The following is a 15,000-nucleotide window of genomic DNA, read 5'->3' as shown; positions in this document are numbered from 1 at the left end:
ATGCTGCTAAAAGCTAACATCATCTGGGTAGAGGTAACAACAGTTTTCAGGCAATAGTGATATTTTCAAAGGTACAACAGAAGAGCGTGCTGCGAATTCAATTATGTGGCACTGTATTTCATGTGTGTGTGTGTGTGTGTGTGTGTGTGTGTGTGTGTGTGTGTGTGTGTGTGTGAGTGAGTGTGTTGCCTCAATGTATGCCTATGCCATTTCCATTTGATAATGAGCTTTCTCCCTGTTTCAGAATAGGAGCTAATATTGGAATTGAGTTCCTGAGCTATCGTGCCTTTTAATGATGTTCTGTTTTATTACAAGATTAAATTATATGTAAAAGTGTGATAGTACTTCTGTTGTCTCTCTTTTTCTATCTTAAAAAAATACATCAAGAGTGAGAGGTGCCTTGTCTCAGGTACATGCAGTAAAATGTATACATGCAATTTATAGTGGTTATTGCAATGCTAACAGGTCTATACCTAAAAAGACGACAGCTAGTTTAAAGGGCTGCTGACAGAGTCCTAACCAGAAAAGGCTAATTTGATCCCATCACACCTATTCTTATATGTTTCCATTGGCTTCCAAAACGTTTACAATCTTTTACTTTTTGTCACATAACCTTGCTCCACGGTACCTTTCTGGCCAGTTTATCCAATATACATTTTTTGAAACCTGGTAAGGTTTTTTTATCTTTTATTTTTATTTATTTCATTCTCCTGGAATAAGATGTGCAACATAAATTAAAATGTGCTTTGCTTTTTTTGCTTCTTTGGTGCGAAACATTATGTTCTGTGCTTAGTTTGACTGACACGGTCCAATTACAAGCAAATCGGGGCTTAAACAAAAGTCACTTGAACTCAGCAGTAGCTTGTTTATCAGAGAGTTTTGGCAGTCTCTGCCTCTCCTTCTCTTTCTGTGTGATGCAGATCGGCAACACAAAATGACTCTCTCAATCTTGTTACTCTTCTTTAAGAGATAGAGGGAAGAGACTGAAGTGTCCAGAGGGGACTGCGTGGGCCCTAACTGTTTCATGTGGAGAGGAGGGACAGATATGCATTTGTGGTTTGTGTGTGTGTGTGTGTGTGTGTGTGTGTGTGTGTGTGTGTGAGTGAGAAAGAGAGTATGTTTGTGAACATGTGAGTGTGAGATTTTTAGAGAGAAAAAGTGAAAGGAGAAGAGCAGGCAGAGAAGGTGCAAAGAGAAAAGGTCCTTCGTGCATTTTAACATGCCAATATTTTGATCAGGGACATTTCCCCCTCGTATTACAAACACTCACACGCACTTAGTTACGCACGTTACTAAGGGTGGGAATCCTTAGGTTTGATTTTGGTTCTTAAAGTCACTACTTTGATTCAGAATCAATTCTCGATGGAAAATCTAGAAAAGTGTGCACTATTTTCAGTCTCTTATGCTACTGAAATGCTTTGCATTATTGGGTGACAATTCCAAATCAGCATGCTTTGGTTATGGTAAAGCTCCAGTGACTGAATATAAGTAAATGTAATGTCCCTAAAAAGTACTGACTGCTGAAATAAACATTAAAACAGCAGTATATATGGGCAGCATATCTCCTCATATGGAGATGGTGTGATGGGAGATTTCGGTGGTTCCCATGATGATTATGCAGCATTTTAAAATCCCCAAAATGAAAGACTGACCAAAAAAATCATACATTACAATTACATTTCTTTTTTTCTTAATCTTTTTATATCATATTTTTCATTTTAAATACTCATATTGGTGATGAAAGTGGGAGTGAGAGCATTTTGTTCTCGGCAGATGAGAGTCGAGGTCGTCTCGCTGGCAGGGAAATGACATTTTTGATTGTAGCGCCTGTTTTGTGTCGCTCTACCGGAATACACAGCGCCGGATTTTGCATATGTAAGGTTAAAGTGGCGAAGCTCATCCCGCTGTATTCAATCCTTAAAAAAGACATTTCCTCTTTTCCCCGGAGGCTGTGTGTGTGGGGGGTAGGTTGAGGTAATAGATGGGGGGGGGGGGGCCAAAATGCTATATGTGTGCATGTATACGTGCATGCATGCTAAATCATTTGTGTGCATATGGTGTGTGTGAGTGTGTGTGTGTGTGTGTGTGTCGCTCCCTGTTTATCTGAATGGGGATTCATTGGGCAGCCATTTCAAAATTAAATGCTTTTGGTCAGGCAGATTGCTTTACGTCTCTGTCATGTTGCTGTGAATGGGCTGCAGCTATTGATGGATATGAGGACTGACAGGTCACACACACACACACACACACACACACACACACACACACACACACAATTCAAGCTCCACTCCTTTATCTTTTGTCCATCCATACTGTATATGCCCATTATTTTTACAGATTATTTGAAGGTACGTCCCATTCATTTGACAGTTTTACAACGGTCTACATAATAATAAAAAAAATGCAAGAAATGGACAAAACACCAAATCCTTCTTGATGCAGACTTTAGCAAAGCTTGCTGGCATGTAAAGAAGCTTTCCCCTTTTTTTTTTGTTCATACACTGTGGACTTTTTTTTATAGAAAACCCAAATGTATCAAGACCGGAAGAAACTGAGGTCTCTTTTTGTCACTTTTTTCAAGTCAGAGTTTGTCATTTGAATAAAAAGGAAAAACATTATCATGTCATTGTAATGTTTTTATATTGCCAGTGTCGTCATACACAGAAAGAATTGCTGATATTGAGAAAAATTAGCCAGGTTGAGTGACAGTATGTAAAACAAACTACCATTAAAAACTATTGAAGCTAGAAGTCTTTTTTTGTTATTTGGTGGTACACGCCTTAAGGGGTGGTATAGCATTGTATGTTATGTTGCTTTGTATGTCATCTAATTTCCAGAGCATCTTGTTTGTCAAATTGGTTAGATTCTGATATCACTTTAAACTTGAACTTGTCAGCTCCTGATTACTCTATTTATTTCATCCACTTATTGGTTCTGAGAACAAATTTAAATCCTTTAAAGTTTTTTGGTCCATTGTCCAAATTCAGATTTTCTGTTTTCTTTCTTTCTTTATTTTGTTCCATGTAATTCAAGCACTGGGCTGCTACTTTTTTTTAATCTAGGTTTCCACAAAGTTTCAAGCTTTGCTTCCTCTTCAAGACATAAGCCAAACAAACACACACACACACACACACACACACACACACACACACACACACACACACACAGCTGTCAGGAACTGACAGTACTAATAAGAGATCTACAGATGGTCCTCAAATATCCTGCACGCATTTCCTTTCCCAAAAACAACGTATACAAAGTTGGTTTAAGAACATTTTGCAAAACTTCCAGGCAGCCATAAGTGTTTGCTTCTGTGTGTGTGTCACAGTCATAACTAAACACAATCAGTCCTGTCAGTCTGTGAATTTCCTGCTTAGTGACAGTCTGCATCTGCCTTCCTGGTACACGTCATCAGTCACACACACACACACACACACACACACACACACACACACACACACACACACACACACACACACACACACACACACAGACACAAACACACACACACACACACACACACACACACAGTGGGGAGTTACTTTTAGGACATGAATTCATTGTCTGATGATACATAAAGCTTCAGACTGCTGCAATGTTGATGAGGAAAATTGAGTCAGGAGCTTGATGTGTTGCTTAACTAGTTTATCTTAACTACAGCATATTTATTTAGAGTCCTCACAAGCTCCTCTTTAGCTACCTGCTGTGTTCATACTGTATGTGAGCCAAACCTTACAAAGTCATTCAGAGAGGACGATTTTATTCCAACATCCTGCCATAGCTATAAGAGATCTTGAAGCTTCTCAGACGCCCATTCTCTATCTCTCTTTGGGTTCAAAAGGTCATTTTGAATGGAAGACTTCCAGACACTTTTGATTGGTTTTACAATGAACCTTCACAGTAAAAAGAAATGTCAATCTTATCTACAAGAGAAAGATTTTTTTTTTTTGCTTTTCAGCCATTCTTTGTCCATTAACGGCCTTTTACCCTGCTTTGGTGATTGTGAGCAAAACAATGCATTAAAAAGATGGATCAATCAAAGGCCTCACAATTGAAAATGTATTCTTCAACTTGTATGTCACTGTTTGTGGCATTATTATTGCTGTCAATCAAAACAGCAGTAGTCAAATTGTGTATGAACAATAATGTGTCTGGTCTGACATAGTGATGCTGTTCAGGTGGACAGAAAGGAAAAATATCTGCTTTGAGGGTGCACTCACCGGCACAATAAGCAAGCTGAAAACTATTGTATTTTTTTCATAAAATCTATTTGAGTTCTTGTATCTCTCTCTCTTCCTCTCTCTCCCTCTCTCTCTCTATCTGTATCTTTAGTTGTGCATTTGTGTGTTACACCGTGTCTCATTCGCCTCAGATGCGAGGACTTCTCTCGTTGAGCAGATGAAAGCCACTGAGAGGTAATGGAACCTCTGTTGAGACCAGCCAGCCAATCTGCAGCTCACCAAAATACATTTCACACAAACATGTGCACGCACGCACACACACCTATTCGATACATTTGCATCTCGAGAGCTGTGGCAGCTAGCTAGCTAGTGAGACAATTTGAGTTACCATTCAAATGAAGGCAGTGTTTGTGTGAACCCTGGAGAGAGAATCAAAAAGCAGAGATTTGAGTTTGGGGTTTTTTAGGAATATGCAAATTCTGCTCTGCATGGGGAATCTATATTGAAATGAGCTTTCTATTTGGGGAGCTTAAATCAAGAATCACTTTGGTACACTGATGTGAATTGAATAACTTGCTTCTGCCGATGTTTACAGCCGGCAGGGCTTAAAGAGGCAGAAAGAAAAATGAAAAAAAAAAAAAAAAAATGCAAAGAAAGTGGGTTAGCCCTAACCCTAACACATGCAAAGAACAATATCTAAATCTGCAAATGACTAGAAAGAAAGAATACACTATCTGAAACTGTATTTATTCAAACTTAAAGGTAGAATAAGTAGGATTTGTCAGTTGCGTATAGTAAAACACAACATTCAAAGTTGCCCTCAGAGGTAGAGCTTAGATCGGGCCCAAAAAATCAAACCCGAACCTACCCGAGCCCGTGCACGTTGTGTCCGAGCCCGGCCCGACACATTAACTGGAATTATGAGCCCGAGCCTGATTTAAACCCGACAATTTTTTAATATGTGGGCCGTTATAACTGACATTCTCAACTACAATTCCGAGTTGTTTGAACTACAAAAATCTGTTTAGAATTATCTTAATAAATACCTTTAATGCAACAAGCACGAAGCATGTAAACGGCGCTGTTTGTTTATTCAGAATGGAATGGATCGCAAATGGATCCGAATGAAGAAATGTAAAAATAACTTGACCCTACCTCCCTCAGCAGAATAGTGTGGGTAACAGATCAAGGCAGCAACATAATCAAAGCCCTGGAACCATATAGGAGACTTCCTTGTCTCAATCACCTAATTAATACTGTCCTTCGCCACGGTCTGCATGCTGACGCACTGGCCGTGAACAGTGCTGCAGATGGGGGAGACACGATGTAGCACAGTTTACCTCACACTCAAGTCAGTGCAAGACATACACCCAAAGCTACGGGAGAAGCTGGAGAGACATAGCTTTCTCTCCACCGCATAAGGCTAATAAAGTAATGATTAAAAAAACACAAATGATTGATCAAGGGCCCGGCCCGGCCCGAGGGTCGGGTCGGGTCCGGTTCGGGCTCGGGCAGAGAATCTAAACTCTACTCAGAGGTTGACGCCCAGAAACATCCTGAACACAGCAAAATGAAAAGAAAATACCGGAAGAGGGCAGGGTCCCTGCAGATTTTTGACCCTTGGACAGAACCAGGCTAGCTGTGTCCCTGCTTTCAGTCTTTATGCTAAACTAAGCCAACCACTACCTTTAGCTTCACACTTAATGGACAGACTTCACAAAGTGAAGTATCTTTCCCAAAACGTAAAACTGTTCCAGAATTTCCACAAAAATGTACATCCATTTTTGTGGGGAAAAAAAGAAATTAATTATTCATAAAAGTCAGTAAGTCTTTCTCCTGTTAGCTAACAAAAGCACTTTTATGTAAAAATACAGTTAGTATGCACATCCATTTTTGTGGGGAAAAAAAGAAATTTACTAATTATTCATAAAAGTCAGTAAGTCTTTCTCCTGTTAGCTAACAAAAGCACTTTTATGTAAAAATACAGTTAGTATGCTGTGCCAACATGCGTTCAGCTACAGTACCTTTATGCCCACATGGACAACAACTATGACAATTCATTCGAAAAAAGGACTAGCAACAGCTACATTTTCCAAACTTTTTTAGGAGAGTAAATATCAGTTTAGAGTTCAATAAGTATCCAAAAACTACTAAATTACAAAAATTAAACAAAAAACTGTTGACATGTATGCTGCTGCTGTGGGCCGAAACATTTCCCCCACTTTATTTCCCAATTTACACAACACTAATGCCACAGTACACATATAGATTTGGGGCAACACTTAAGACCCAGACTGTGGACCAGATGGACAACGAGAGACTTGGGAGAGATGTGGAGTGTTGCTCTAAACAAGCTCATATGCACAAACATCAACAGGAATTTAAAACATACTTAAAATGTCATCTAAAATATGAGACATTTTAAAATCTCCACTGTAAAGCTCATTCTGAATCAACAAGATACTTAGCACTATAATTCTGTCACGCTGCGGTTTCCAGAGAGAAAGTTATTACAATGATTTGTTAGCAGTGCAGCCCTCCACAGTTGCCAGTATCGATGTAGTCTGACCATAGAGTGTGTGTGTGTGTGTGTGTGTGTGTGTGTGTGTGTGTGTGTGTGTGTGTGTGTGTGTGTGTGTGCGCATGTGTGTATGAGACGTTAATGTATGCAGTACTTCTAAGTCTTACACAGACTGGTGTGTCTATATACATCCACAAAGGTGCATACAAACAGGACTGTGCATGCATGTTTGCATCCATACATTTGTGTGTGTCTGTCTCTGTGTGTGTGAGTGTTTGACATAGAGAGCGTGGGTCTTCATTCTGTACTATATGGATCATAAAGCACACCTAAAAGGCTGAGAGGATCGATGGAAAGGGGCGACAGCCTTCTGTGTAAAACTTACAGCTCTCAAATAAACTAACAGAGAGAGAAGCAAGAGCGAGAGAAAGCAGACTGCAGTAGATCACATGCAGATAGGCTCGCCCGCTCACCGTAACACCACTCTATCCCTCGTCGTAAAACTTACTTATGGCTCTTTTTAATTCTTCCCGGTGTGAGAAGACCCTGGCCGACAGTTAACTAACTAATGGGATAAAGGAGAAGGCCAGGGATTAGCCTGATCCGATGTAGCGGTCAAAAGATGAGACCTCACAGCAGGATTGTAAAACAACACCACTGGAGTGTTATATACTGTGTGAAAAAAAGATAGATTTGTGCTTTCATTTAGTTGTCTTTTATGGTTTTGTAGCATCCTGAAGGCCCAGGATGTCTAAGGAGCAAAGTATGTAACTGCAATGTATTTTGTCTGAAACAAACTGACTTTTCAACAGAAGACATTTTGAAAAAATGTACAAGTGTAAATAATGAAATGAATGACTGACTGAATACCATGCAGCTGCTTCAGTTTCAGGGCCCTGATCGGGTTCATGCTGGCACACCGGAATAGAACTGATCCGTTGTTAACGTTACTAGTAACACAGTAACGGTAATCTAAGTCACTTTATGTTGAGTTTGTGTGCATGCCAGCAGTTGTCTGCGTTCCCTTCTTCACTAGTACATACAAAGCTAGGATAGACAGGATAAAGAAGAAACTAAATCACAACACAGCTGTGCCCAATTACCTTTATGAGTAACTCTAGTCTGAAGGGTGATCAATAAACCGACAAGGTAAACATGGTTATTAATAAGTCACAGGAGACCAGAAGCATAGAGAAAAGATTAAACACAGCAGCCTATAGCAACAGATAGCAACATCGTTTTTGGTTTGAAATTTGGATGTTTCTACCATCTTGCTCCAACTGTCTCTTTGTCTGGGCTGCTTACAGGCACATATAGCATCTATGCAGCGGCCTCGTGTTGTGTCAGGTTTTCAACCAAAAACAAGAAAAGAAAGAAAGCAGGAGTACCAGAGGACAGGGTGCAGAAAAAGAGAGAAGGATGTAGAAGTAAGAACACGGGGGGGGGGGGAAGAATGAAGAAAAAAGACTGGAATGCCAGCTTCCTATTTAGATGATGATTAAAATTCATGGGCTCCCCACCTCTAACATCCCTTTACCCCCTCCCTCCATCCATCCCTCTATCCATCCATCCACACCCCACACCCTCTCCGATGCTGAAGCAATCTCGCAGCAGTCACAGCCTTCTCTCCCTGCAAAATTAATTTGACAGGTTTGCATTAAGGCACCTGATCAATACCCACTTAGAGCTGTGAGGGCTAAAGCCAAGAAAAATAACGCAGCGGCCTCCCCTCCTCTCTGTCTGTACCAGATGAGAAAAAATGAATCTTGGACACTTTTTTCACCCCTCCTCAATCGCTCGGCAGTCCTAAGCCCTGCTCTCTATCAGACGGACACACACACAAATAAACACTCACATAGACACGTAAAAGCACACAAATGAACACAGACACACATATACAAACACACACACATGCAGCTCCAAGCCTCTCTATCACCAGGCTGACCTCCTGCCATTGATCGGCAGCCGTTAAGTTGACAGAGGGCCTGGGAGGTGTGTATGTGTTTGTCTATGTGTGTGTGCTTTGGGACTTTCACTGGGCACTTAACCAGGGTACGATCAACTATACAACCTTGATAAAGTCAAGACTGTGTGTTTGTGATAGACGGCCCAAAAAGAGTATCATTTGTGTCCAGTTTGACACAACCTCACAGGCCAAGCATCTAAACAGGAGGAGAGGAGTCAAAAGGAAATAAGGAGTAGAGACAGGAGAAAGAGGGCCAACACAACACATACCCGAGTATTTACTAACCAGTGGTTTCTAAAGACAAGTCCATTTGAGTATTAATTGTAGGTTCTGTATTTGTCCTCGAAAGGGTCTGCTGCATGTCCATTCTCTCTTTCACTGACTTAATTCCTAAAGTGAATTCATTTCCACACAGTTACATTTGGAAAGCCGTTTACAATCCCCTTCCTGTTGACACGAGCAGTTCTAGAGAGTTCTAAATGCTTTTGCTCAAGAGCACCTTGTCAGGAGTTGTCAAATGAGTTCACAGTGGTGTCCTGACAGTGCCAGCTGAATCGCAGAACTGTAAGTTACAGTTTGTTTCCCAACGGAAGACGAGCCTCACTAGCTGACGGTTACACTGGCAACAAAGAATCAAACAAAGTGTCACTTTCTCTTTGTCCTTAAAAATTTCACTCATCATTAACTATGTCAAACGCTAGAAAAGTTACACAAGTGGTCACATGTGTATGGTAAACTGGTAAATAGATAGAATAGTAAATAGTATAATAAATAGATAGATAGAAGAGATATTATCTCCATTCACACTGTATTTTACATGTTAGGTAGCTAGCACAGATGTTTAAATTATTTAATTTTTTTTGCCATTACATTTAGTTTGCTGCATGTGTGACTTGTCTGATCCAGGCAAGTGAAAGTTTTGAATCCTTGGGATTTGTACTTATCCTAATTCCTCAAGGTAAGTTGCACTGACCGTAAAAATGTTTTTTTTTTTTAATTCTAAAAGTAAAAACATGCATTAAAATTTAATTCTTCATAAAAAGGGATCTAAGAGGAGGTGATACAAGTATAAGAATGGAAGAACCAACTCTACGCCAGCTTTACACGTCCTTAACATAGAGGTTTTCTCAATAATAGGATGGATAAAGACATTTGATAAAATAAAAGGAGATATATAGAAGAATAGAGTAGGATCTAAGTTGGAGTCAGTAGCATTTGGCTCTTTCAGGGTGCAAACAAATTAGACTTAAAATCGGCAATACTTTATTTTTTTTTCTTAAACAGGAACCAATAAGTGGGGGTCAAGGCAAAGTTAACATTTATAGACAATTGAAGCAGCCTCTGTACTGGGACAAGAGCTACACTCCTCCACTTATCCCTCTGTTCCTTCTCATCCATCCGTCACGGAGTCTTCCAGGGCTATCCCATCTCATCCAGGCAGAAATCAATAGCTGGCCCCTGAGACAGGCCCTCAATAAACAGTACAGGGAGAAACATGGGCCAGCCTCCAGAGCTAAAGCCCCCCCCCCCTCCCCCCCCACCTCCCGCTCTCTGCACAACACAAAGTAAATGAACTCACTACTTTTCCTCTAACTTCATCCAACCAACATCAGAGACCTCCATCCAATGTATCAGCCCTCAAGGACGTGGTGATGTTTCAATCCCGGCCATGATTCACTCAAACGCACCTTCACAATCGCGTATGAGTTTGCAGGCTGATAGGTGCAGATATGAATGTGCGCATGTGCACTGGATACAATGGGATCAATGCACAGGTGTAGCAATGCACGCACAAGCAATACATGTTATCTGTCTCATTTGCAGAGGTTCCCCATTCTTGCAACAACAAAACATCAAATTGAGTAATGTGAACTAGTGCTGTAACAATTAGTCAACTAATTGAGTGGTAGTCTCGCTTTGCCAGACCATCCTCCAGGCGCTGCGGAGGAAGGTCTGGCTAGTCCACCCAGCATTCCGGGATGGGAGAAAAAACGTGCTCTGGTTTAATTGCATTTCTTTAAACCAATCACAATTGTCATGGGCGGCGCTAAGCACCGCATAGAGCCGCTGCAAAATAGCCTCGGGAAGGAACTTGTTTTGGTGGAACATGTACGTTCAAAAATTGTTTTAGTCGTGCGAAAGAAAATTCTGATTGGACAGATAGTCTAGCTAGCTGTCTCAATTTACCATGCAGAGATCTGAGATGAACCGGACTTTAAAATTCCAACACAAAGAAAGCGGAAGGAAACGGACATCGGCGAAAAGACATGCATTCAGCAGAATTTCCTGCATCACCCGAGGAATCCCGGAAGTGGAACATAAAGGATATAGACTAATTGAGTAGTGGATCAATTTAAAATGTTGACAATGGATTCATAATTTATGCATTGCATAAGTCATTTATCCAGCAAACATAGGTTCAAGTTTAGCTAACTAAAGTATGCAATATGTACGTTTCCACACATAGTAAATTCTCCAGTGCAGCAAGGGGTAATTTAAATAATGCTGAAACTACAACAAAGATGGCAGAGCATCTAGAGTTACACTCATGGCATCATCTTGTTGGCTACAGTTAAGCAAACTTACATTACTCAAGAAGACAGATGGCTAGTGCAACTTCAGTACAATTACAGCAGAATCCACACTACACAATATTTCAAAACAGATTCCCCAACGCCAGTTTTTGCCTTTGATTTCAACAAAAAATGATAGAAAACAATTGCGGTTTGAGGGTTGAACAGACTTTATGAGCCGCTCCACTTCTGGCCAATGAGACAATGGAACATAGCCAACACAATCCACCAGGCAGATGACATAACATTATAGTTTATTTAAAGTGAAACAAGTTATGGATGTTAGGTTTGGCTCAGCTCATTATGAGACAGTGGGAAAAGATAAAAATATTACTCAAAGTAAAATGTGTTGTTGGAAATCTTACAACCTGCAACCTAAACACTCTTTTTTTTTTTTTTTTATTATTATCAGACTTTGCCGGTTTATTATCATGCATTTACTTTTATATTATGTAGACAAAGCATTTTTAATTTTAACACCACCGATACAATGAACACAGAACATTAATCATGAGATAGCGCTAACAAAGCCACCTGCTGCAGTGGGTTCACACAGGGATCCCCATTTTATATGTTTTTCTTTAAATCAAGAACAGATACAATTGTCAAAAGGCAAGTGATAATGATCCCCATCCTAAGGTCACGGTCACTGTCTCATCACATCTACAACGTTAAAGACGCTGATTTTTGACATGAATATGTGTGTGCATCTGGTGGAACGAGCCGGTGAAAGCCATCTATCTTTTACGTTTCTTGTGTACTTTTGCAAATTCAAATTAGTGTAGAGAAAATACACCTCAAGTACTAAACCTCTGCCTACTGTTCACTTAACATGGACCCACATGGATGCGTTAGCATTTTATGTCCGTTGCGTTTTGAGCCTATAAGAAAATAATGCTCATTTCACAAAATGTCAATCATTCCACCAATACTTTACTATTAACCCTTTCATCTTTGGGACACTGTGAGATTTAAATGCCTCCAAATAGCTTTGGCTTAAATCAGACTTGTATATTTCCCCATCCACAAATGCAGTGCACTGCAGGGAAAGAGGGAAACAGAATAAGAAACTGCTTTGTTTTGCTGCTGAACTTTAAAAAGATTCTTGAGCTGCTTGCCAAGGATATTACCCAATATCTTCTCACTTACGTGGCTCAGTGCTTTACTTGATCGCTCACGTGAGTGTATGTGTGTTTCCTCTCTCCCTTGAGTTTGTTTGTCTGAATTACCGTACGTGTGCCGGCACATGCTTTCCTTGTTTTTCTTCTGCTATTAGGTGAGAGTGGGAGTTGAAAAAGAAAAGACAGCGGTGGGATTTTCCTTGCGAGAGCCGAGGCCCGTGCAAGCTGAGCTGCCGCGATGCAATTTCACCGCCGCGTTGCCACTTTCAGGCCTATTCATCCCTCCCTGCTGAGTCCCATTAGAGAAGACGGGCAAGTGAACATGTGCACATGGAAAACAAGTTCCTCTAGGCGCTAACCCCCCCACCCCCCACACACACCCACAGAGCACAGTCCTCCTTAGCCAGATGTAGATTGGAACAGACATCAATAAATAATTTAGAGGTCTTGAGACTTTTAAGTAGGAATCTATGCAGTGTGAAACGCCGTTTAATCAAGTAACTTCTGATGCCGTATCAATCAAAGCGGCTTAAAAGCTGCTAACGTCAGCAGAAAAAGGAGAAGCGGGATTCTTTTCGTTTTATTCCATCACCTCCTCCCTCACTCTCTTCACCACTTTTTTGTCTAGTTGATGGGACATTAGGTGACATTTGTATTCATCAATTGACCCAGATCCACTGGGTCGACAGATAGAGATAGGCGATAGAGGGAGGGGGAGAGAGAGAGAGGCAGACAAAGAAAAAATCTCTCTGTTGCAATGCAGCTCATGCTAATGCAATAAGAAAATAGGCTGATCAAGAGGGGGGAAAAAGGCATTTGAAGATGGGTTTCAAATAAGCCACTTGATTGAACTTGCCAGACACTTGATACAGGGAGAAAATGTAATGAAATGTCAGATGACTATTTTACTGCTAATTCTCACTGGTGCAAGGATGCACTGATATGATACAAAAGAGGCCCGAATGCAAAATAAGCACTATCAGACTTGGGCAAAAGATGGAGTGATTTGAGCAATACTTCCCCCTATTTTTCACCGCTTCATGTTGCACCTCACATATTTGCTGTTCATTTTGTGATTCACATATTCAAATGTTTTACATTTTGATGGCAATAACTCCCTTGATAGATCAAACCTGGCTCCTCAAAGAGACAAACAAAACAAATTGTGTGCCATATACATTATGTGTATATTTTCTCAGTTGTTTTACCACAGCTGAGCAATTTGCCTGCCAGAGCATAGTTGTCAAGTCCTAATACTATTGGAGACTTAGTCAGACACGCAAGCATGAAGACGTGCATGCATGTACACAACACACATTGAAGAAAAGAAAAAAAAATTAGTCTGGGATCAAACGCACACACACGCACACACACACACACAGCTCAATTCTCTGGTGTCATCAGCAGATGTGTACATACCCTCGTCTCAATACAAAACAGATGAGCTAATAGCCTCGGAGGCTCCCAGCCTGCCTCTGATCTCCATAATATCCCTACACACACATACAGACAGAGAGAGAGAGCGAGAGGTGAGTGTACCTGCACAAATCCCATAATATCTCTGTATCTGCCTGTCTGTGGGGAATCAGATAGACCTGGTTTACATTCAGCAACATTCAGAGGACAAATATGATCACTTAGAGACACACACATGTACGTGGATGGGCACGTGCACAAATATACACATCTGAGCACAAGCTAAGATCCTTATCTCCAAACACACACACACACACACACACACACACACACACACACACACACGTAAGTATCACTTAGATCCAACAGTTTTAGAGCTATTACCGGTTTAAAAGCTCATATGCAGAAACACACACATACATCTTTTAGTATTCATACAGTACATCACTGAACTGTGAAATGGCACACACTCATATGAGATATGAACCAAAACATTGCTTTTGTCAAGCCTACTTTGTGACTCCTATTTTGGTAATCTGATTTGAATGTCTTATCAAGCTAAAACTAAATTAAGGCTGTTTTTCAAAAAGGTTGACGTTTTAGAGATGCCGGGGGATTTAACGGCAACAGCAACGATGTTCAACCACAGTGCAAGAGCTTTGCGGTCTTATGCAGGCAGCGCCATAGCTCATTCAGCCCACTGAAGTCATTTACTCAATTACGTTCTACAATTACAGAAATATTACACAAGGTAGAGGCTGACCAATACTGGTCGGGCTGATGTTGGCCAATTTTAGCACAATTGTGTTGGTATCGGCATGTATGTCAGCTGATGCCATTGAAGCTGCAATATGCTAGTGCTTTAATAAGTGCACATCCACTGAGTTCATGAAACCCTTTTAGGTTTGAGTGTATATCTTTAAATTTGGGGCATTTTGCCTATTTGGTGTAGCTTCAATTGAATGTCACAATAGAAACAGTTTAAATGCAGATCACAATTAGTGATCAGTGATTGAATGATTTCAGCCTGAACATGTTGACGCTTGGAAAAAACTCGTAACAAGTAAAGTTGCTTTGAAAAAAGCGTCAAACTATCTAAACCTATACATTGTTAGCTCATTTTAAAGAAACTTAAATTGTAAAACTCAATATAAGAATATGACAGGTCAGGAAAAAAGGTATACATTTTGTACTATGAGAGTATTGATGCGTGTGTATGTGT

This window comes from Sander lucioperca, chromosome 14 (genome assembly GCF_008315115.2).
Source record: "Sander lucioperca isolate FBNREF2018 chromosome 14, SLUC_FBN_1.2, whole genome shotgun sequence".
NCBI lineage: Eukaryota > Metazoa > Chordata > Actinopteri > Perciformes > Percidae > Sander > Sander lucioperca.
Note: the sequence above shows the minus strand (reverse complement) of the source record.